A 24,012-nucleotide genomic window follows, 5' to 3' on the forward strand; every position below is an offset into this window, starting at 1 on the left:
GACGCAAAGAAAAAAAGAGGCGCAATGAGGTAGCTGTGTGAGTAAGATAAGCGACCCTAGTGGCCGACACAAACACCGGTCCCATCTAGGAGTGGCACTGCAGTGTCACGCAGGATGTCCCTTCCAAAAAACCCTCCCCAAACAGCACATGACGCAAAGAAAAAAAGAGGCGCAATGAGGTAGCTGTGTGAGTAAGATAAGCGACCCTAGTGGCCAACACAAACACCGGGCCCATCTAGGAGTGGCACTGCAGTGTCACGCAGGATGTCCCTTCCAAAAAACCCTCCCCAAACAGCACATGACGCAAAGAAAAAAAGAGGCGCAATGAGGTAGCTGTGTGAGTAAGATAAGCAACCCTAGTGGCCGACACAAACACCGGGCCCATCTAGGAGTGGCACTGCAGTGTCACGCAGGATGTCCCTTCCAAAAAACCCTCCCCAAACAGCACATGACGCAAAGAAAAAAAGAGGCGCAATGAGGTAGCTGTGTGAGTAAGATAAGCGACCCTAGTGGCCGACACAAACACCGGGCCCATCTAGGAGTGGCACTGCAGTGTCACGCAGGATGTCCCTTCCAAAAAACCCTCCCCAAACAGCACATGACGCAAAGAAAAAAAGAGGCGCAATGAGGTAGCTGTGTGAGTAAGATAAGCGACCCTAGTGGCCGACACAAACACCGGGCCCATCTAGGAGTGGCACTGCAGTGTCACGCAGGATGGCCCTTCCAAAAAATACTCCCCAAACAGCACATGACGCAAAGAAAAATTAAAGAAAAAAGAGGTGCAAGATGGAATTGTCCTTGGGCCCTCCCACCCACCCTTATGTTGTATAAACAGGACATGCACACTTTAACCAACCCATCATTTCAGTGACAGGGTCTGCCACACGACTGTGACTGAAATGACGGGTTGGTTTGGACCCCCACCAAAAAAGAAGCAATTAATCTCTCCTTGCACAAACTGGCTCTACAGAGGCAAGATGTCCACCTCATCATCATCCTCCGATATATATCCGTGTACATCCCCCTCCTCACAGATTATCAATTCGTCCCCACTGGAATCCACCATCTCAGCTCCCTGTGTACTTTGTGGAGGCAATTGCTGCTGGTCAATGTCTCCACGGAGGAATTGATTATAATTCATTTTAATGAACATCATCTTCTCCACATTTTCTGGATGTAACCTCGTACGCCGATTGCTGACAAGGTGAGCGGCGGCACTAAACACTCTTTCGGAGTACACACTTGTGGGAGGGCAACTTAGGTAGAATAAAGCCAGTTTGTGCAAGGGCCTCCAAATTGCCTCTTTTTCCTGCCAGTATAAGTACGGACTGTGTGACGTGCCTACTTGGATGCGGTCACTCATATAATCCTCCACCATTCTTTCAATGGTGAGAGAATCATATGCAGTGACAGTAGACGACATGTCCGTAATCGTTGTCAGGTCCTTCAGTCCTGACCAGATGTCAGCATCAGCAGTCGCTCCAGACTGCCCTGCATCACCGCCAGCGGGTGGGCTCGGAATTCTGAGCCTTTTCCTCGCACCCCCAGTTGCGGGAGAATGTGAAGGAGGAGATGTTGACAGGTCGCGTTCCGCTTGACTTGACAATTTTCTCACCAGCAGGTCTTTGAACCCCAGCAGACTTGTGTCTGCCGGAAAGAGAGATCCAAGGTAGGCTTTAAATCTAGGATCGAGCATGGTGGCCAAAATGTAGTGCTCTGATTTCAACAGATTGACCACCCGTGAATCCTTGTTAAGCGAATTAAGGGCTCCATCCACAAGTCCCACATGCCTAGCGGAATCGCTCTGTGTTAGCTCCTCCTTCAATGTCTCCAGCTTCTTCTGCAAAAGCCTGATGAGGGGAATGACCTGACTCAGGCTAGCAGTGTCTGAACTGACTTCACGTGTGGCAAGTTCAAAGGGCATCAGAACCTTGCACAATGTTGAAATCATTCTCCACTGCGCTTGAGACAGGTGCATTCCACCTCCTATATCGTGCTGAATTGTATAGGCTTGAATGGCCTTTTGCTGCTCCTCCAACCTCTGAAGCATATAGAGGGTTGAATTCCACCTCGTTACCACTTCTTGCTTCAGATGATGGCAGGGCAGGTTCAGTTGTTTTTGGTGGTGCTCCAGTCTTCTGTACGTGGTGCCTGTACGCCGAAAGTGTCCCGCAATTCTTCTGGCCACCGACAGCATCTCTTGCACACCCCTGTCGTTTTTTTAAAAATTCTGCACCACCAAATTCAAGGTATGTGCAAAACATGGGACGTGCTGGAATTTGCCCATATTTAATGCACACACAATATTGCCGGCGTTGTCCGATGCCACAAATCCACAGGAGAGTCCAAGTGGGGTAAGCCATTCCGCGATGATCTTCCTCAGTTGCCGTAAGAGGTTTTCAGCTGTGTGCGTATTCTGGAAAGCGGTGATACAAAGCGTAGCCTGCCTAGGAAAGAGTTGGCGTTTGCGAGATGCTGCTACTGGTGCCACCGCTGCTGTTCTTGCGGCGGGAGTCCATACATCTACCCAGTGGGCTGTCACAGTCATATAGTCCTGACCCTGCCCTGCTCCACTTGTCCACATGTCCGTGGTTAAGTGGACATTGGGTACAACTGCATTTTTTAGGACACTGGTGAGTCTTTTTCTGACGTCCGTGTACATTCTCGGTATCGCCTGCCTAGAGAAGTGGAACCTAGATGGTATTTGGTAACGGGGGCACACTACCTCAAGAAATTGTCTAGTTCCCTGTGAACTAACGGCGGATACCGGACGCACGTCTAACACCAACATAGTTGTCAAGGCCTCAGTTATCCGCTTTGCAGCAGGATGACTGCTGTGATATTTCATCTTCCTCGCAAAGGACTGTTGGACAGTCAATTGCTTACTGGAAGTAGTACAAGTGGGCTTACGACTTCCCCTCTGGGATGTCGATCGACTCCCAGCAGCAACAACAGCAGCGCCAGCAGCAGTAGGCATTACACTCAAGGATGCATCGGAGGAATCCCAGGCAGGAGAGGACTCGTCAGAATTGCCAGTGACATGGCCTGCAGGACTATTGGCATTCCTGGGTAAGGAGGAAATTGACACTGAGGGAGTTGGTGGGGTGGTTTGCGTGAGCTTGGTTACAAGAGGAAGGGATTTACTGGTCAGTGGACTGCTTCCGCTGTCACCCAAAGTTTTTGAACTTGTCACTGACTTATTATGAATGCGCTGCAGGTGACGTATAAGGGAGGATGTTCCGAGGTGGTTAACGTCCTTAACCCTACTTATTACAGCTTGACAAAGGCAACACACGGCTTGACACCTGTTGTCCGCATTTCTGTTGAAATACTTCCACACCGAAGAGCTGATTTTTTTGGTATTTTCACCAGGCATGTCAACGGCCATATTCCTCCCACGGACAACAGGTGTCTCCCCGGGTGCCTGACTTAAACAAACCACCTCACCATCAGAATCCTCCTGGTCAATTTCCTCCCCAGCGCCAGCAACACCCATATCCTCCTCATCCTGGTGTACTTCAACATTGACATCTTCAATCTGACTATCAGGAACTGGACTGCGGGTGCTCCTTCCAGCACTTGCAGGGGGCGTGCAAATGGTGGAAGGCGCATGCTCTTCACGTCCAGTGTTGGGAAGGTCAGGCATCGCAACCGACACAATTGGACTCTCCTTGTGGATTTGGGATTTCGAAGAACGCACAGTTCTTTGCGGTGCTTTTGCCAGCTTGAGTCTTTTCATTTTTCTAGCGAGAGGCTGAGTGCTTCCATCCTCATGTGAAGCTGAACCACTAGCCATGAACATAGGCCAGGGCCTCAGCCGTTCCTTGCCACTCCGTGTGGTAAATGGCATATTGGCAAGTTTACGCTTCTCCTCCGACAATTTTATTTTAGGTTTTGGAGTCCTTTTTTTACTGATATTTGGTGTTTTGGATTTTACATGCTCTGTACTATGACATTGGGCATCGGCCTTGGCAGACGACGTTGCTGGCATTTCATCGTCTCGGCCATGACTAGTGGCAGCAGCTTCAGCACGAGGTGGAAGTGGATCTTGATCTTTCCCTAATTTTGGAACCTCAACATTTTTGTTCTCCATATTTTAATAGGCACAACTAAAAGGCACCTCAGGTAAACAATGGAGATGGATGGATACTAGTATACTTATGGATGGACTGCCGAGTGCCGACACAGAGGTAGCTACAGCCGTGGACTACCGTACTGTGTCTGCTGCTAATATAGACTGGATGATAATGAGATGAAATCAATATATATGTATATATAATATCACTAGTACTGCAGCCGGACAGGTATATATTATATATTTATTATGTAATGACTGATGACGGACCTGCTGGACACTGTCAGCTCAGCAGCACCGCAGACTGCTACAGTAAGCTACTATAGTAGTATGTATAAAGAAGAAAGAAAAAAAAAAACAACCACGGGTAGGTGGTATACAATTATGGATGGACTGCCGAGTGCCGACACAGAGGTAGCTACAGCCGTGGACTACCGTACTGTGTCTGCTGCTAATATAGACTGGATGATAATGAGATGAAATCAATATATATGTATATATAATATCACTAGTACTGCAGCCGGACAGGTATCTATTATATATTTATTATGTAATGACTGATGACGGACCTGCTGGACACTGTCAGCTCAGCAGCACCGCAGACTGCTACAGTAAGCTACTATAGTAGTATGTATAAAGAAGAAAGAAAAAGAAAAAACAACCACGGGTAGGTGGTATACAATTATGGATGGACTGCCGAGTGCCGACACAGAGGTAGCTACAGCCGTGGACTACCGTACTGTGTCTGCTGCTAATATAGACTGGATGATAATGAGATGAAATCAATATATATGTATATATAATATCACTAGTACTGCAGCCGGACAGGTATATATTATATATTTATTATGTAATGACTGATGACGGACCTGCTGGACACTGTCAGCTCAGCAGCACCGCAGACTGCTACAGTAAGCTACTATAGTAGTATGTATAAAGAAGAAAGAAAAAAAAAACAACCACGGGTAGGTGGTATACAATTATGGATGGACTGCCGAGTGCCGACACAGAGGTAGCTACAGCCGTGGACTAACGTACTGTGTCTGCTGATAATATAGACTGGATGATAATGAGATGAAATCAATATATATGTATATATAATATCACTAGTACTGCAGCCGGACAGGTATATATTATATATTTATTATGTAATGACTGATGACGGACCTGCTGGACACTGTCAGCTCAGCAGCACCGCAGACTGCTACAGTAAGCTACTATAGTAGTATGTATAAAGAAGAAAGAAAAAAAAAACAACCACGGGTAGGTGGTATACAATTATGGATGGACTGCCGAGTGCCGACACAGAGGTAGCTACAGCCGTGGACTAACGTACTGTGTCTGCTGATAATATAGACTGGATGATAATGAGATGAAATCAATATATATGTATATATAATATCACTAGTACTGCAGCCGGACAGGTATATATTATATATTTATTATGTAATGACTGATGACGGACCTGCTGGACACTGTCAGCTCAGCAGCACCGCAGACTGCTACAGTAAGCTACTATAGTAGTATGTATAAAGAAGAAAGAAAAAAAAAACAACCACGGGTAGGTGGTATACAATTATGGATGGACTGCCGAGTGCCGACACAGAGGTAGCTACAGCCGTGGACTAACGTACTGTGTCTGCTGATAATATAGACTGGATGATAATGAGATGAAATCAATATATATGTATATATAATATCACTAGTACTGCAGCCGGACAGGTATATATTATATATTTATTATGTAATGACTGATGACGGACCTGCTGGACACTGTCAGCTCAGCAGCACCGCAGACTGCTACAGTAAGCTACTATAGTAGTATGTATAAAGAAGAAAGAAAAAAAAAAAAAACACGGGTAGGTGCTAGGTGGTATACAATATTATATATATATTATATACAATTATATATATATATATATATATTAAACTCATAAACTGGTGGTGATTATTAAACTGGTGGTCAGGTCACTGGTCACACTATCAGCAACTTGCAAGTAGTACTCCTGAGTCCTAAGCAGACAATCACAATATATATTATACTGGTGGTCAGTGTGGTCACAAACAATGGCAGTGTGGCTGGCACTCTGGCAGCAAAAGTGTGCACTGTACGTTATATGTACTCCTGAGTCCTGCTCTCAGACTCTAACTGCTCCCCACTGTCAGTGTCTCCCCCACAAGTCAGATAATACAGTCACACTATCTCTCTCTATCACTTCAGCAAGTACTAGTAGTAGTAGTACTCCTCCTAATGCTCCCCAAATTACTACTGTGTCTCTCTCTGTCTCACTCTCTTCTCGAATCTCTATAAACGGAGAGGACGCCAGCCACGTCCTCTCCCTATGAATCTCAATGCACGTGTGAAAAATGGCGGCGACGCGCGGCTCCTTATATAGAATCCGAGTCTCGCGATAGAATCCGAGCCTCGCGAGAATCCGACAGCGTGATGATGACGTTCGGGCGCGCTCGGGTTAACCGAGCAAGGCGGGAAGATCCGAGTCGCTCGGACCCGTGTAAAAAAACCTGAAGTTCGGGCGGGTTCGGATTCCGAGGAACCGAACCCGCTCATCTCTAGTGCCAATGCTGTTTCTTATACACTTATACAACATGACGGTCCGTCATGTCATATAAGATTTCCTCCAACCTCCCGGCATCCTCCCCGTTGGTAAGATAGTATTAGATATATCGTATGCCGTTTTTTTTGCATACGATGTATCTTTTACTTTCCCATCCATTAACTGCGGGATCCGACATATACCGAGTTCAGCACTCGTGATATGTCGGATCTAGGGGGATCCGATCCAATGCACACGGGAACGCGCATCGGATCGGGGGGAAAGCACACCAAAAATGCCCGATTTCACCCAATATATCGGGCCGAATGCCCGAATTGGGCTGAAAGCGGGCATTATCGGTCTAATGTATGGGGCCCTTAAGCGCCACACTGCAGTTCTAGGCCCAAGACCGGGTAAGTAAATAGCACTATAATGTAATTCACTGCCTATCCCCATTACCCTTTATCTCTCTGTCATACTCTCACCCACTGCTACTGCTGTTACCCTTTCCCTGGCGTCACTCCCTGTCTCCCGCTGCTGTTACCCTTTCCCTGGCGTAACTCCCTGTCACCCGCTGCTGTCACCTTTTCCCTGGCGTCACTCCCTGTCACCCACTGCTGTCACCTTCTCCCTGGCGTCACTCCCTGTCACCCGCTGCTGTCACCCTGTCCCTGGCGTCACTCCCTGTCACCCGCTGCTGTCACCCTGTCCCTGGCGTCACTCCCTGTCACCCGCTGCTGTCACCATCTCCCTGGCATCACACCCTCCCTGTCACTTTCCCGCTGGTGTCACCCTCTCCTTGTCATCCACTGCTGTCACCGTCTCCCTGGCATCACACTCACCCTGTCACCTTCTCGCTGGTGTCACCCTCTCCCTGTCAGCGACTGCTGTCACCCTCTCTGTCGTCACCATCTCCCTGTCACTCTCTCCCTGTCAGCCACTGCTGTCACCCTCTCTGTCGTCACCATCTCCCTGTCACCCTCTCCCTCTCACCCACTGCTCTCAACTACCTGGCGTCACCGTGTCCCTGTCACCCTCTCCCTCTCACCCACTGCTGTCAACTAGCTGGCGTCACGTCTCCCTGTCACCCACTGCTGGCTATTTTGTTGTCCAGGACTTCCATTAAATTAATAGCGCCGCACCCACGGCGCTATTAAGTTAATGGAAGCCCAGGACAACAAAATTGCATTCATGTCCTCCTCCCACTCCCTCCCCAGTCCTAAACACTAATATTTATTTTATAAAAATGTACAATATATTAGCCGCTTGCTCATCACAAGTCTTCTGAGCAGGCTGGCTGCAGGCATTGACATCGACGGTATTAGACTGAGATGCGAATTAGTGGCGGGGGGCCTGGGCAGTTGATGGTGGGTGATTTTGTAAGCCATCGGTGGGGGCAGTGGCCATTAGTGGTGGGGGTAGCGGGCATCAGGGATGGCGATGGTAGCGGGCATTGGTTCCACGGTGGTAGGTTTCGTTGGCAGGACTCGGCGGACATTATGGCTGCAGTACCTCACCAGCCACTGACCTCACCGCACGCCACTGGTCGACATGGACACCGTATAAGTGTACCGTGTCCCCTCGCATGGCACACTGCAATCGCCATGCTTCAGGCACGGTACCTTGCTGCGCTCAGGACACTATTATATTCCCCCTCCAGGTCCACTGGGATGATAAAATATGAACAAGTCGGTTTCAATGAAAAAGTCATGAAAAACTCATGTCAACTTTTTGACCTGTCGACATTTCACTTTGTCTGTATTTTGACCTTGTCGGTATTTTGACAGTCGGTCAATGGTTGTCGGGATTTTGACCATTGGGATTTTGATTGTAGGTAAATTGACTGCATCAAGATGAAAAGCTGTGCTTGCCCTCTAGCACATAGCACCAGCTAAAGCTGGGTACTCACCTAAAGATTTATCTGCCTGATGAGTACAAAAATCTGGTAATGTATGGGAGCAAATAGCAATCAACCATTTGCTCCCGAACACCCGAAAACAGACAAAAACAATTGTTCGGATAAATCGGTTAAATCAACCAGATTTAACCAATTTCTCTTAATGACCATTGTCTGTTTTCCAGTGTTTGGCTGCAAATGGTTGACTGTCATTTGTTCCCATACGCGACCAGAGATTTTTTCCGTCCAGGCAGATTGGACAGATAAATCTTTAGGCGTGTTCCCATCTTAAGGATGGCGTTATGTGTATTTGGCATCACTAGATATCCTCGTGCTTCACCATCAGCCTGCACTGAGCTCTTGCACATTGACAAATGAGCCACCTGGAGGCTTGACGTATGACATGTACTGTACTTGCCAGAGGGTTTGTTCCCCCCCCCCCCCCCACATTTCGACTAAGAAAGTATAATACATGCTGCTGAAAATGCTGTCTGCTTTGCATCAGTAATCATCAAAGCAGGAGACCTATAAGCATAGCGTTACATGCTCTGTTAGCGCATTCACCCCTATGTGTCATATGAAAAATCTAAATCTATTTAAATACGTTGTCTCCTAAGAACACTGTCTTGAATAGATGTGAAATACTTGCTCTGATCCCATTATGGAGGGCAACAGGTGCTGCCATGACTGAGTGTCAGAAAGGGAGGGCAGTGTTCTATATGTGTCATCTACCCTGTGGACAGAAATAGCCGTTACTTCCAGACTGTGTATACTCAGGGAGGATTCTCTCTGACAGATCGTCACAACGGTACGGATACAATTCACTTTTACTGCACTTTCTGGTTTGTTCACAGACACTTTTTAAGGCTGTTTTTGTTGTTGTTGTTTGTTTTTGAGGTAGAAGTGGTATCAAAGGGTGTTTGTGTGTGTGGGTGGGGTATGGGGGGTGGAACAAACCTTCACTTTATAGGGGTTAATCCCTTATGTATTACAGCAGAAATGATAGTACCAGTCTCACTATTTTTGCATTGAGTTGTGGCAGTTGTGACTATGTTGCCTTACTGTGTTAATTTTGTTTAATCATGCAGTATATTATTTTGTGATATAGGTAACTTATTATACATTTATTGCCACTTAACTTAGCTTTATTATTATATACGTTGTACTGATAGATAGATAGATAGATAGATAGATAGATAGATAGATAGATAGATAGATAGATAGATAGATAGATAGATAGATAGATAGATAGATTGCAGATAATGGGCCAAATGTAACAGAGTGAGAGTTTCAGAAAGTGAGAGATTAGGTAAGGTTTTTTCAGGGTTTTTGTTAAGTGGAAATCATTTACACTGCAAATTCAGGTTGATCTTGCTGTGTAAATGATTGCCACTTTAAAAAAAACTGCAAAACCTTACCAAATCTCTCACTTTTTGAAACTCTCACTCTATTACATTTGGCCCTATATGTGTAAAGTTGCCAATACACCTAAAGATTTATTGTCCAATCTGTCTGGTTAGAATGAAAATCTGGTAATGGGTGAGAGCAAACGACAATTGACCATTTCTCCGAAATGCCGGGACAATTATAAAAATGGTCGTTCAGACAAATTGGTTAAATCAAATGGATTTTAACCAATTTGACTGATTGACCATTTTTGTCTGTTTTTCAGTGTTTGGGAGCAAATGGTCACTTGTCATTTGTTTCCATCCATTATCAGATTTTAGTTCCAACCAGCCACATCGGACAATAAATCCTTAGGTGCATGGAAAGCTTAACACTCACCTCTTCTTCCACATTCATCACCTAAATCCTGGGTATGGTATAAAAGATCTACGTAAATTAGACAGACAGTATGTTGACCCCATATGGTCTACGTGCATTAGGTCGACAGGGACAAAAGGTCAAAATGTCGACAAAAAAAGGGAAAACAAGTTTTTTGGGTGTCATTTTCCATGTTTCAGCATATGCGACCACAACAGTACAAACGTCTGCCCTTGCAGTCTCGCTTTGCTCGCAATGCTCCCGGCAAGGTAGCTCGCTCCGCTACTGCTGTGATCGGCAGCGGTTACTATTCCCGTTCGTTGTTTACGAGGATGGAAAATCATGCAAAAGTAGAAAAATATGCAAAAAAAAAACCTTTAAAAACTTGTGTCGACCAAATGTGTGTCGACCATTGTCACGTCGCCCTTTTGAGTCTGTTGACCTTTTGTGCCGGTCATCTTTAAGCCCTGTCTACCATTTACCTGACGATCCTTTGACCATGTTGACTTATTGACCCTGTCGACCTAATGCATGTCAACCGTATGGTGTCAACCTACCTATCTAGACACTGTCTATGTATCATCCAGATACCCTAAATCCAGAGGTGTCCCCTTCATTCTATTAACAACAAGGAGGCACACCTTATGGAGCAGCTCCGCTACTGACATCCTTCTGATAGGTCAGAGAAAGAGAAATCTTATTGGTTAGAAGTTGTTTCATCCCATGTGTGGTACAACCTGAATGAACTCTATTGATAGAAATGCATCAGTGCAATTCATTGATACATTTGTAGTTGGGATAATGTGGTTTTGTAAATGAAGAAAATACGTTAGGCTCATGCTGGGTGCTCTAATGAGATGTTTGCGTTTTATGTCTTTTGTGTTCACCGAGCAGCGTGGTTATATAATCAGATGTTACAGGAACTATTTGCCACTTTTGCTTTGTCTTTTAGAAGTATTTTAAAACTTATATTTATTTATTTATTTAATTTAATAATTGCTTTAATATTTTTATAAATTGCTTGAATGTTTAAATAATAGTTTTCTCATCATTTGTAGACATAGTTATAGCAGTTTACCAGAGCAAGGGCTACAGCTTTTTCAGTGTTCACTGTGAAACTGTATGTACTGTATGATTGGGATGTAGTCAGGTGACCGACGCCGCGATCCCAGCCACCAGGATGCTGGTATGGGCCCCAGGGCTATTCCCACTGGTGGGTGTCCACCACACCTATAGAGTGGGAATAGAACCTGTGGCGAGCACAGCGAGCCACCGAGGCCAAAGCTTGGCGAGCGCAGCAAGCCCGCAAGGGGCTTTGTTGCGCTCGCCCCCCTGCCGGCATCATGACGTCCGGGATCGTGGCGTCGGTATGCTGACCACTGGGATCCCAATCGCTGGTCATCCAGGCCCAACCTGTATGGTTAGATTGTTTTACATTTGTTTAATATTTGCTGTACATTTTGTTTGGTGTTTGATGTTTGATGAGGTTGTCTGCGAATGGTGTTATTTCACAGGACAGATGCCCTTGTGACCACCTTGAAATGTATTTTGTGGTTGGAGCATTCTAAAGAAAAGTAATGTTCAGTAATGGACCCCCGCAGCCTAACCCTCCCTGGGAGTACCTAACCCTAACCCTCCTTTCCTGCATCCTAAACCTATCCCTCCCTCCCTGCAGCCTAGTCCTAACCATCCACCTGCAGCCTATACCTAACTAATCATTTCTAAGGAGGGAGTCTGGCCACAAAGGCTGATTCTGAATCGCATGCAACAGCAGCTGTCTGCGAGCTTATGCATATGGCCTTCAAACTCCTACCCTATGTGCAAGGACTGAGGCGTCAACTGTTAGCGTCCAAACGTTCTGTAATATTAGTTAATCATGATTATACACCACCGTCAGTCACACCAGCCCTACGGTAAGTGCACTTTCTACATCTGACCATGGGGGGTCATTCCGAGTTGTTCGCTCGCAAGCTGCTTTTAGCAGCTTTGCACACGCTAAGCCGCCGCCTACTGGGAGTGAATCTTAGCATATTAAAATTGCGAACGAAAGATTAGCAGAATTGCGAATAGACACTTCTTAGCAGTTTCTGAGTAGCTCCAGACTTACTCGGCATCTGCGATCAGTTCAGTGCTTGTCGTTCCTGGTTTGACGTCACAAACACACCCAGCGTTCGCCCAGACACTCCTCCGTTTCTCCAGCCACTCCCGCGTTTTTCCCAGAAACGGTAGCGTTTTTTCACACACTCCCATAAAACGGCCAGTTTCCGCCCAGAAACACCCACTTCCTGTCAATCACATTACGATCACCAGAACGAAGAAAAAACCTCGTAATGCCGTGAGTAAAATTCCTAACTGCATAGCAAATTTACTTGGCGCAGTCGCACTGCGGACATTGCGCATGCGCATTAGCAACTATTCGCTCCGTTACGACAAAAAAATAACGAGCGAACAACTCGGAATGACCCCCATGGTTTCCTATGCTTGCAGATGTACGTTTGGAAATGCAATGTTTCAGCTTGCATTGAAATGCCCACGATACTCCCATAATACACCCACTGAGCGCCCTATTTTCTTGTGCACTATTAGCCACCTGCCAGTCACTACCCAGGAACTCCCATCACTTTTCTGCCGCCTTTCTGATATTGGGAGTCATTCCGAGTTGATCGTAGCTGTGCTAAATTTAGCACAGCTACGATCATCTTCCCTGACATGCGGGGGGACGCCCAGCACAGGGATAGTCCGCCCCGCATGTTAGTGCCGGCCCCCCCGCACAAATACAAAAGCACCACACAGAGGCGATGCCTTTGTATTTGAGGAGTAACTCCCGGCCAGCGCAGCTCCTGCGGCTGGCCGGGAGTTGTGTGTCGCTGCCGCTGCGTGAGACATCACACAGCCACCGCGGCACGCCCCCCCAACGGTCTGGCCACGCCTGCGTTGGCCGGACCGTGCTTACTAAATGGCGGCTTAACGCCACCGTTCAGCCCCCTCCCGGCCAGCGACCCCCCTCTGTCTCAGAGGCGATCGCTGGGCACCGACGACTGCCATGCGCTGGCACACTGCAGCACCGGCGCATGTGCAGTTCCGACCCGATCGTTGTGCTGCGACAAACTGCAGCGATCGATCGGGTCGGAATGACCCCCATTCTCATTCCCGACCACAGCATCACCTTAGTGCATACGCTCTGTGTGATGCATGCACTGTAGGGATTTTAAGGTATTTAGTCTCTCAATTACCCGAACATCGGCATTGTGTGCAAATTGTGTGCGGTTCTGAATTAGGCCCATAGTGGGAGAGATAAAAACACTAGGGGGCATATGTAATAAGCCTTGGAGAGTGATAAATAGGAAACAGATAAACTAGCAACCAATCAGCTCTTAGCTGTCATTTTTCAAACACAGCCTGTAACATGGCAGTTTGGAGCTGATTGGCTGGTACTTTATCTTTCTCCACTTTATCTCTCTCCACTTTATCACTTTCCAAAGGTTTAGTACATGCCCCTCTATGTGAGGTTCTCACAAAATATCAGAACCATGCATTGTTCAGTCTACACAATTTAGGATCAGGCGATGCAGGCATCTTGGGCGAACTTTGAGGCAGATTAACAACATGAGATATTCTTGTTATCACTCATGCTCCAGCCAATCAGCTCTGTCCTAACTGTCATTTTTCAGACACATCACAGTTAGGAGCTGATTGGCTGGAGCATCGTTTATCATTCGTAATGAATGATAACAAGAACAGGGTTGGGTTCGTGTGACCAGATGGGAGACCACCGGTCACCATACCGACGGCGGATCCCGACTTTGAGTTCGCCAGCATGGGAGGGTTGGGGTGCGAGCACAACGAAGCCCCCTGCGGGCTCGCTTGTGGACGCCCACCAGTGGGAATAGTCCCTGTTGGTAGGCATGCTGACCGTTGAGCTATTCACCATTTGGGATGCCGGCGTCAGTATAGTGACAGGCAGTCTCCCGACCGTCGGTCACATAACCGCATCCCCAAGAATATACCACTTTGGTAATTTAGCACCCCTGGGATGGTATATAGGTGTCTTGGTTTAGTTATTATTTATAATTATATTGAGTACTCAGCAGTGCTGTAACTAGACATAATAGTGCCCTGTGCGAGAGAGAGCACTGATTATTATTATTTATTATTATTAGCCATCTGCCTACCCATAAAGCCAAACAATGCAGATGAGGGTGATGAGAGGGTGTGGTTCAAAAAATAAAGTAACAAGACCTCCCATTGTGTAAATGTAATTTGTATATGTGCACATAATCATTAGTATAGCTTTTGTACGGATTATTATATACATAGTCCACATACTTGTCTTAGCATTTGTATAAGTGTTATCAAGGCATCTATACCGGCATAGAAGAAATCAGTGTCAAGCGCCTGAAGCCAGGACATGGCAGCTTGCTGTCCTACACTGAGATGTTCAGTTCCTCAGCGATATCACTAACTGGAATGCATCTGTCCTCCTGAATCAGACCTTCAGTGCGGCACATGTTGTCATCTGTGGTGGACGAGCTTGGCCGGCCGGATCGCTGCTCATCTTGAACGTCTGTCCTAGGCAGTGCACCAAACCTGTTTCCATGACATGACATTATCACCGTACACCTCGATAAGTTGCCTATGATTGTTTGAATTTCTTTGTCATGAAACAAATACATATTTTTAATAGAGATGAGCGGGTTCGGTTCCTCGGAATCCGAACCCGCCCGAACTTCAGGTTTTTTTACACGGGGCCGAGCGACTCGGATCTTCCCGCCTTGCTCGGTTAACCCGAGCGCGCCCGAACGTCATCATCCCGCTGTCGGATTCTCGCGAGGCTCGGATTCTATCGCGAGACTCGGATTCTATATAAGGAGCCGCGCGTCGCCGCCATTTTCACACATGCATTGAGATTGATAGGGAGAGGACGTGGCTGGCGTCCTCTCCGTTTAGAGTGACTAGTACTAGAGAGAGACACAAATTTTGGGGAGCATATAGGAGGAGTACTACTTGCTGCTGATAGTGTGACCAGTGACCAGTGCCACCAGTTTAATTAATCCGTTCTCTGCCTGAAAAAAAACGATACACAGTGTGACACAGTCACACATACCATATCTGTGCTCAGCCCAGTGTGCTGCATCATATACTGTATATCATTATCTGACTGCTGAGTGCTCACTGCTCACACAGCTTAATTGTGGGGGAGACTGGGGAGCAGTTATAGCAGGAGTACATATTTTAAGTACAGGGCACACTTTTGCTGCCAGAGTGCCACTGCCAGTGTGACTGACCAGAGACCACTGACCACCAGTATTGTGATTGTCTGCTGACCACCAGTATATTGTGATTGTCTGCCTGAAAAAGTTAAACACTCGTCGTGTGGTGTTTTTATAAACGCATTCTGCAGACAGTGTCCAGCAGGTCCGTCATTACATAATATATACCTGTCCGGCTGCAGTACTAGTGTGATATATATATATATATATATATTTTAATTTTATCTCATTATCATCCAGTCTATATTAGCAGCAGACACAGTACGGTAGTCCACGGCTGTAGCTACCTCTGTGTCGGCAGTCGCTCGTCCATCCATAATTGTATACCACCTACCCGTGGTTTTTTTTTTTCTATCTTCTTGATACTAGTAGCTTACTTTAGGAGTCTGCAGTGCTGACAGACAGTGTCCAGCAGGTCCGTCATTACATAATATATACCTGTCCGGCTGCAGTACTAGTGTGATATATATATATATTTTAATTTTATCTCATTATCATCCAGTCTATATTAGCAGCAGACACAGTACGGTAGTCCACAGCTGTAGTTACCTCTGTGTCGGCAGTCGCTCGTCCATCCATAATTGTATACCACCTACCCGTGTTTTTTTTTTCTATCTTCTTGATACTAGTAGCTTACTTTAGGAGTCTGCAGTGCTGACAGACAGTGTCAAGCAGGTCCGTCATTGCATAATATATACCTGTCCGGCTGCAGTACTAGTGTGATATATATATATATATATTTTAATTTTATCTCATTATCATCCAGTCTATATTAGCAGCAGACACAGTACGGTAGTCCACGGCTGTAGCTACCTCTGTGTCGGCAGTCGCTCGTCCATCCATAAGTATACTAGTATCCATCCATCTCCATTGTTTACCTGAGGTGCCTTTTAGTTGTGCCTATTAAAATATGGAGAACAAAAATGTTGAGGTTCCAAAATTAGGGAAAGATCAAGATCGACTTCCACCTCATGCTGAAGCTGCTGCCACTAGTCATGGCCGAGACGATGAAATGCCAGCAACGTCGTCTGCCAAGGCCGATGCCCAATGTCATAGTACAGAGCATGTAAAATCCAAAACACCAAATATCAGTAAAAAAAGGACTCAAAAATCTAAAATAAAATTGTCAGAGGAGAAGCGTAAACTTGCCAATATGCCATTTACCACACGGAGTGGCAAGGAACGGCTGAGGCCCTGGCCTATGTTCATGGCTAGTGGTTCAGCTTCACATGAGGATGGAAGCACTCAGCCTCTCGCTAGAAAAATGAAAAGACTCAAGCTGGCAAAAGCACCGCAAAGAACTGTGCGTTCTTCGAAATCCCAAATCCACAAGGAGAGTCCAATTGTGTCGGTTGCGATGCCTGACCTTCCCAACACTGGACGTGAAGAGCATGCGCCTTCCACCATTTGCACGCCCCCTGCAAGTGCTGGAAGGAGCACCCGCAGTCCAGTTCCTGATAGTCAGATTGAAGATGTCAGTGTTGAAGTACACCAGGATGAGGAGGATATGGGTGTTGCTGGCGCTGGGGAGGAAATTGACAAGGAGGATTCTGATGGTGAGGTGGTTTGTTTAAGTCAGGCACCCGGGGAGACACCTGTTGTCCGTGGGAGGAATATGGCCGTTGACATGCCTGGTGAAAATACCAAAAAAATCAGCTCTTCGGTGTGGAAGTATTTCAACAGAAATGCGGACAACATTTGTCAAGCCGTGTGTTGCCTTTGTCAAGCTGTAATAAGTAGGGGTAAGGACGTTAACCACCTCGGAACATCCTCCCTTATACGTCACCTGCAGCGCATTCATAATAAGTCAGTGACAAGTTCAAAAACTTTGGGCGACAGCGGAAGCAGTCCACTGACCAGTAAATCCCTTTCTCTTGTAACCAAGCTCACGCAAACCACCCCACCAACTCCCTCAGTGTCAATTTCCTCCTTCCCCAGGAATGCCAATAGTCCTGCAGGCCATGTCACTGGCAATTCTGACGAGTCCTCTCCTGCCTGGGATTCCTCCGATGCATCCTTGCGTGTAACGCCTACTGCTGCTGGCGCTGCTGTTGTTGCTGCTGGGAGTCGATGGTCATCCCAGAGGGGAAGTCGTAAGCCCACTTTTACTACTTCCACCAAGCAATTGACTGTCCAACAGTCCTTTGCGAGGAAGATGAAATATCACAGCAGTCATCCTGTTGCAAAGCGGATAACTGAGGCCTTGACAACTATGTTGGTGTTAGACGTGCGTCCGGTATCCGCCGTTAGTTCACAGGGAACTAGACAATTTCTTGAGGTAGTGTGCCCCCGTTACCAAATACCATCTAGGTTCCACTTCTCTAGGCAGGCGATACCGAGAATGTACACGGACGTCAGAAAAAGACTCACCAGTGTCCTAAAAAATGCAGTTGTACCCAATGTCCACTTAACCACGGACATGTGGACAAGTGGAGCAGGGCAGGGTCAGGACTATATGACTGTGACAGCCCACTGGGTAGATGTATGGACTCCCGCCGCAAGAACAGCAGCGGCGGCACCAGTAGCAGCATCTCGCAAACGCCAACTCTTTCCTAGGCAGGCTACGCTTTGTATCACCGGTTTCCAGAATACGCACACAGCTGAAAACCTCTTACGGCAACTGAGGAAGATCATCGCGGAATGGCTTACCCCACTTGGACTCTCCTGTGGATTTGTGGCATCGGACAACGCCAGCAATATTGTGTGTGCATTAAATATGGGCAAATTCCAGCACGTCCCATGTTTTGCACATACCTTGAATTTGGTGGTGCAGAATTTTTCAAAAAACGACAGGGGCGTGCAAGAGATGCTGTCGGTGGCCAGAAGAATTGCGGGACACTTTCGGCGTACAGGCACCACGTACAGAAGACTGGAGCAACACCAAAAACGCCTGAACCTGCCCTGCCATCATCTGAAGCAAGAAGTGGTAACGAGGTGGAATTCAACCCTATATATGCTTCAGAGGTTGGAGGAGCAGCAAAAGGCCATTCAAGCCTATACAATTCAGCACGATATAGGAGGTGGAATGCACCTGTCTCAAGCGCAGTGGAGAATGATTTCAACGTTGTGCAAGGTTCTGCTGCCCTTTGAACTTGCCACACGTGAAGTCAGTTCAGACACTGCCAGCCTGAGTCAGGTCATTCCCCTCATCAGGCTTTTGCAGAAGAAGCTGGAGACATTGAAGGAGGAGCTAACACGGAGCGATTCCGCTAGGCATGTGGGACTTGTGGATGGAGCCCTTAATTCGCTTAACAAGGATTCACGGGTGGTCAATCTGTTGAAATCAGATCACTACATTTTGGCCACCGTGCTCGATCCTAGATTTAAAACCTACCTTGGATCTCTCTTTCCGGCAGACACAAGTCTGCTGGGGTTCAAAGACCTGCTGGTGAGAAAATTGTCAAGTCAAGCGGAACGCGACCTGTCAACATCTCCTCCTTCACATTCTCCCGCAACTGGGGGTGCGAGGAAAAGGCTCAGAATTCCGAGCCCACCCGCTGGCGGTGATGCAGGGCAGTCTGGAGCGACTGCTGATGCTGACATCTGGTCCGGACTGAAGGACCTGACAACGATTACGGACATGTCGTCTACTGTCACTGCATATGATTCTCTCCCCATTGAAAGAATGGTGGAGGATTATATGAGTGACCGCATCCAAGTATGCACGTCAGACAGTCCGTACTTATACTGGCAGGAAAAAGAGGCAATTTGGAGGCCCTTGCACAAACTGGCTTTATTCTACCTAAGTTGCCCTCCCACAAGTGTGTACTCCGAAAGAGTGTTTAGTGCCGCCGCTCACCTTGTCAGCAATCGGCGTACGAGGTTACTTCCAGAAAATGTGGAGAAGATGATGTTCATTAAAATGAATTATAATCAATTCCTCCGTGGAGACATTGACCAGCAGCAATTGCCTCCACAAAGTACACAGGGAGCTGAGATGGTGGATTCCAGTGGGGACGAATTGATAATCTGTGAGGAGGGGGATGTACACGGTGATATATCGGAGGATGATGATGAGGTGGACATCTTGCCTCTGTAGAGCCAGTTTGTGCAAGGAGAGATTAATTGCTTCTTTTTTGGTGGGGGTCCAAACCAACCCGTCATTTCAGTCACAGTCGTGTGGCAGACCCTGTCACTGAAATGATGGGTTGGTTAAAGTGTGCATGTCCTGTTTATACAACATAAGGGTGGGTGGGAGGGCCCAAGGACAATTCCATCTTGCACCTCTTTTTTCTTTCATTTTTCTTTGCGTCATGTGCTGTTTGGGGAGTATTTTTGTGAAGGGCCATCCTGCGTGACACTGCAGTGCCACTCCTAGATGGGCCAGGTGTTTGTGTCGGCCACTAGGGTCGCTTAGCTTACTCACACAGCTACCTCATTGCGCCTCTTTTTTTCTTTGCGTCATGTGCTGTTTGGGGAGTGTTTTTTGGAAGGGCCATCCTGCGTGACACTGCAGTGCCACTCCTAGATGGGCCAGGTGTTTGTGTTGGCCACTAGGGTCGCTTAGCTTACTCACACAGCTACCTCATTGCGCCTCTTTTTTTCTTTGCGTCATGTGCTGTTTGGGGAGTGTTTTTTGGAAGGGCCATCCTGCGTGACACTGCAGTGACACTCCTAGATGGGCCAGGTGTTTGTGTCGGCCACTAGGGTCGCTTAGCTTACTCACACAGCTACCTCATTGCGCCTCTTTTTTTCTTTGCGTCATGTGCTGTTTGGGGAGTGTTTTTTGGAAGGGCCATCCTGCGTGACACTGCAGTGCCACTCCTAGATGGGCCAGGTGTTTGTGTCGGCCCATCTAGGCTTACTCACACAGCTACCTCATTGCGCCTCTTTTTTTCTTTGCGTCATGTGCTGTTTGGGGAGTGTTTTTTGGAAGGGCCATCCTGCGTGACACTGCAGTGCCACTCCTAGATGGGCCAGGTGTTTGTGTCGGCCACTAGGGTCGCTTAGCTTACTCACACAGCTACCTCATTGCGCCTCTTTTTTTCTTTGCGTCATTTGCTGTTTGGGGAGTGTTTTTTGGAAGGGCCATCCTGCGTGACACTGCAGTGACACTCCTAGATGGGCCAGGTGTTTGTGTCGGCCACTAGGGTCGCTTAGCTTACTCACACAGCTACCTCATTGCGCCTCTTTTTTTCTTTGCGTCATGTGCTGTTTGGGGAGTGTTTTTTGGAAGGGCCATCCTGCGTGACACTGCAGTGCCACTCCTAGATGGGCCAGGTGTTTGTGTCGGCCACTAGGGTCGCTTAGCTTACTCACACAGCTACCTCATTGCGCCTCTTTTTTTCTTTGCGTCATGTGCTGTTTGGGGAGTGTTTTTTGGAAGGGCCATCCTGCGTGACACTGCAGTGCCACTCCTAGATGGGCCAGGTGTTTGTGTCGGCCACTAGGGTCGCTTAGCTTACTCACACAGCTACCTCATTGCGCCTCTTTTTTTCTTTGCGTCATGTGCTGTTTGGGGAGTGTTTTTTGGAAGGGCCATCCTGCGTGACACTGCAGTGCCACTCCTAGATGGGCCAGGTGTTTGTGTCGGCCACTAGGGTCGCTTAGCTTACTCACACAGCTACCTCATTGCGCCTCTTTTTTTCTTTGCGTCATGTGCTGTTTGGGGAGTGTTTTTTGGAAGGGCCATCCTGCGTGACACTGCAGTGACACTCCTAGATGGGCCAGGTGTTTGTGTCGGCCACTAGGGTCGCTTAGCTTACTCACACAGCTACCTCATTGCGCCTCTTTTTTTCTTTGCGTCATGTGCTGTTTGGGGAGTGTTTTTTGGAAGGGCCATCCTGCGTGACACTGCAGTGCCACTCCTAGATGTGCCAGGTGTTTGTGTCGGCCACTAGGGTCGCTTAGCTTACTCACACAGCTACCTCATTGCGCCTCTTTTTTTCTTTGCGTCATGTGCTGTTTGGGGAGTGTTTTTTGGAAGGGCCATCCTGCGTGACACTGCAGTGCCACTCCTAGATGGGCCAGGTGTTTGTGTCGGCCACTAGGGTCGCTTAGCTTACTCACACAGCTACCTCATTGCGCCTCTTTTTTTCTTTGCGTCATGTGCTGTTTGGGGAGTGTTTTTTGGAAGGGCCATCCTGCGTGACACTGCAGTGCCACTCCTAGATGGGCCAGGTGTTTGTGTCGGCCACTAGGGTCGCTTAGCTTACTCACACAGCTACCTCATTGCGCCTCTTTTTTTCTTTGCGTCGTGTGCTGTTTGGGGAGTGTTTTTTGGAAGGGCCATCCTGCGTGACACTGCAGTGCCACTCCTAGATGGGCCAGGTGTTTGTGTCGGCCACTAGGGTCGCTTATCTTACTCACACAGCTACCTCATTGCGCCTCTTTTTTTCTTTGCGTCATGTGCTGTTTGGGGAGTGTTTTTTGGAAGGGCCATCCTGCGTGACACTGCAGTGCCACTCCTAGATGGGCCAGGTGTTTGTGTCGGCCACTAGGGTCGCTTATCTTACTTACACAGCTACAGATGTAGCCACCTTTATCTTGAGTGGCCGCGGCGGTTGTCCCGTTCGACCATACGCAGCGTACTGTGGCGTAGCGAGGCGCGCCTAGCCACAGAGAGGCTATCTAATCGCACGGAGACAGACATTTGACGTTTGGCGTTACCTTTACGTGTAATACCTGCGATCAGCCACCAGATGTCGCTTTTTACAATCACCACTGCGCATGCGTGTGGTCTCCCGTAAAATACAATACTGACATACATAATAAGGACTACTTTACTAAGGCGTCTCATTACGCTGCATACAGCAAATACTGTACTCATTATGCTGCATTATTTAATACAGTACTGTATATACAGTACGACACCGACGCAAATACAGTAGTACAGCATACAGTATATGATCCATCTACAATACTTTATGAATACTGTATGTGAGCGTCCAAGTCCCGCAGACAAAACACAGTACTGTAAAACCAGTAGTGTACACTGTCGCAAATGGATGTGTGTTACAAGTTCACTATTGCCTCTCAAGATTAGGAATTTTCTACAGTATGTTATCGTCCTAATCCCGTAGCCATTACAGCATAATCAAAACCAACGGATTTATACATTTGTCTGCGGCGAAGTGGTGAAGTGTTTCGCTTCCTATACTCAGAGTCCAGGGTTCGATTCCTTAAGTACGAATGCATGTTACTGTAGTTTTTTTCAGACACTTTATTATTTTTTTTATTCACATACTGTAAACCAGGGCATACAGTAGCTGCATGAGCGGTTCTATGCGATCGAGTCCGGTGTACCATAATGTGCAGGTTCTATGCAGGTTAAGGTACTATGCTCCGTACACAGTACACATACAATTCTGTAGCTGGGCAGACTGAATAGAAATGGCTACCACCTATGACTCCTTGCCCCACAGAGGCCCTAGGCTACGGAGCAAGTAATAGTCCAGATTGTACAGACTATGGGGCAATGCTGAAGGAGCGTCACAATCCCCTAGCTAAAATACACAGTATGCATATTATGGTACACCGGACTCGATGACATACTGTAGCACACTGGCAAAATGGCCGCCGCCCCTGAACCCTTGTGCAGGTAATGGGGCAATGCTGAAGGAGCGTCACAATCCCCTAGCCAAAATACACAGGGGAGGGATAAGCCACTGTAGGATTGCATACAGTATTACGGTACACCGGACTCAATCGCATAGCACACTGTCAAAACGACCACTACCCATGAACCCCCACCTCCTGAACCCCCACCTCGTGGCATGCAGCAGTTGGGTATGGAATGAGAAATGGCATAAGCTGTGCAGGCTACGGGGCGATGCTGAAGGAGCGTCACAATCCCCTAGCCAAAATACACAGAGATACTGTAAGCGAGGTCTATGCACATTACAGTACTGTACGTTACACCGGGCTCGGTCGCATAGCAAACTGACAAAACACAAGTTTTACAGTACATACAGTAAAGCAGGCCAAAGCTGCAGGAGAGTTTCTACTGTAAAGGTTCTATGCACCGTACGGTAATGTACACATACCTGTACAATTCTATAGCAGGGCAGACTCAATTGAAATGGCTACCGCCTGTGACTCCTACAGTAGCTCCTAGGAGGCACTCAGCTATGGAGCAAATAACAGCACAGATTTTGCAGGCTACGGGGCAATGCTGAAGGAGCGTCACAATCCCCTAGCTACAATACACAGGGGTGATAGAGATAATCGAGTGGCTGGAGGGGGGTCCCCTTGATTTAAGTGGCCCCCACTCCTCCAGGGTACTCCGGCCAGGTGTGACTAGTTGGGTATTTAATTCCATGGCCGCAGGGACCGGTATAAAAGTCTCCCCCGGCTGTGCATTATCTGTCCAGCTAGTGGAGCCCAGTGCTGATTCAAAAAATATGGGGAACCCCTACGCTTTTTTTGTCCCCCTTATTTTTTGCACCAGGACCAGGCGCAGAGCCCGGTGCTGGTTCTAAAAAGATGGGGGATCCCGTGTCCATTTTTTCC

The 24,012-nt window shown here is 47.4% G+C and overlaps 1 long non-coding RNA gene across 2 annotated transcripts in view; it reads left to right on the forward strand.

Moving 5' to 3' along the window:
* Positions 1-9,238: 9,238 nt before the first annotated feature.
* The window catches only part of LOC134933289 (uncharacterized), a 591,558-nt gene continuing 576,784 nt past the window's right edge, over positions 9,239-24,012 (forward strand). The window contains exon 1 of one of the 2 annotated variants that reach the window (XR_010179669.1): positions 9,239-9,335. This is a non-coding gene — a long non-coding RNA (uncharacterized LOC134933289). The remainder of the gene's footprint in view (positions 9,336-24,012) is intronic. The other variant, XR_010179664.1, reaches the window with a different exon arrangement.

Source organism: Pseudophryne corroboree, chromosome 6 (assembly GCF_028390025.1).
Source record: "Pseudophryne corroboree isolate aPseCor3 chromosome 6, aPseCor3.hap2, whole genome shotgun sequence".
NCBI classification, from domain to species: domain Eukaryota; kingdom Metazoa; phylum Chordata; class Amphibia; order Anura; family Myobatrachidae; genus Pseudophryne; species Pseudophryne corroboree.